Genomic DNA, 1,617 nt, shown 5'->3' with positions numbered 1-1,617 from the left:
GGGGGGATGGGGAGGGGGGGGGAAGGACGGGGCGTGCTGGCTCATGCATGTGCGGTGCAGCGCGGAGGACCTCCCCCCCCAGGTGGCACGCATGCGCAGTACCAACCAGAGCAACCGAGGGAATCCCACGCATGCACGCACCACACGCGCGGCCCGGACGGTACCGGCCGACTCACCCAGTGCGCATGCGCAATGCGGACGGAACCTCGATCCTCCGGGGTCCCCTAGGCACCTCCCGGCGGACTCAGGCTGTGCGCATGCGCAACTCGACCCTCCAGGGTCCGCTCTGCACCTCCCGGCCGATTCAACCTGTGCGCATGCGCCGTGGGTCCACACGCGGGAGGGCAGAGGGAACAAGCAGCCAAGGGACACGCATGCGCAGCGGCGCTCCGCCGGGAGCGCTAGGCCCCACCCCGCTGACGAACCCTGTGCGCATGCGCATTGGCGCAGGCTGGCTCAGCCCCTCCCAGCTGTCTAACCCTGTGCGCAAGCGCAATGGCGCTCCGCCAGGCCGGCTCAGCCTGTCCCCGCTGAAGAACCCTCTGCGCATGCGCAATAGCCCTCCGCTGGGAGCGTTCGGTCCCTCCCCGCTAACCCTATGTGCATGCGCAGTGGCGCTCCGCCGAGAGCGCGCGCATGCGCGCCCGCGTCTTGGCGCCGGCTGATGACATCGACGCGACGGCGACGGCGGCCGCGCCCGGAAATGCAGCCGTGTTGGGGCCGCGGAGCGTCGCCGCCGCCGCCGCCATGGCCACCGCTACGCCGTCCGCATCCGGAAGCGGAAGCGCTTAGGACCCCCGAGGACGCCGCCCCGGGCCGCCCCCGGGTCACCGTCGGTGCGTGGAGGCCTCCGGGACGCAGCGCTTTTAAGAGGCGGGGCCACGGGGAGGGCGTGGCTTTTGGGAGGGGCGTGGTGTCGCGGTGGGCGTGGTGTCGCGGTGGGCGTGGCCTGCAGGGCGTGGAGCTGACGGGAGAGTCAGTGGGGGGCGTGGCCTGGAACAGAGGCCATTGGGCCGCTGGGGCTTGGGGGCGTGTTCTGGAAAGACACCATTGGGCGGCTGGAGGTAATGCCATTGGTCGGCTGGGCTGGTGGGCGTGGCTCGGAAGTAAAGCCATTGGGCCGCTGGGCCTAGGGGGCATGCATGGCCTGGCAGGAACTAGGCTATTGAGGGTCCTGGCTTTGGGGGCATGGCTTGGAAGTAAGGCCATTGGGCGGCTGGTCCTGGGGGGGCGTGGCCTGGCAACAGTGATGCTATTGTGTAGTCTGGGTTTGAGGGCGTGGCCTGGGCGTGCTGCCATTGGATGGCTGGCCTGGGGGGCGTGGCCTGGCAGGAACCAGGCCGTTGGGTGCTCTGGCTTTGGGGACTGAGCACCCAGCACCTCCCCATGGTGACCCAGGATGGGGAATAAGCCCCCAGTACCTGCCCATGGTGACCCAGGACCAAGACTAAGCACCCAGCACCTCCCATGGTGACCTAGGGCCAGTACTAAGCACCCAGCACCTCCCCATGATAACCCAGGATGGGGACTAATCACCCAGCACCTCCCCATGGTGACCCAGAGTGGGGACTAAGCACCCAACACCTTCCCATAGTGACTCACAGTATCCCCCAAGCA

General features: G+C 68.4%; 1 pseudogene; it reads right to left on the bottom strand.

The window, feature by feature from the left end:
• Positions 1 to 671, bottom strand: part of LOC122121729 — an 8,967-nt pseudogene extending 8,296 nt beyond the window's left edge.
• Between the last annotated feature and the right edge of the window lie 946 nt (positions 672 to 1,617).

The sequence above is a fragment of the Dipodomys spectabilis genome, unplaced genomic scaffold (assembly GCF_019054845.1).
Source record: "Dipodomys spectabilis isolate Male_0828 unplaced genomic scaffold, ASM1905484v1 ptg000196l, whole genome shotgun sequence".
NCBI lineage: Eukaryota > Metazoa > Chordata > Mammalia > Rodentia > Heteromyidae > Dipodomys > Dipodomys spectabilis.
This window is presented reverse-complemented; position numbering and strand designations above follow the sequence as displayed.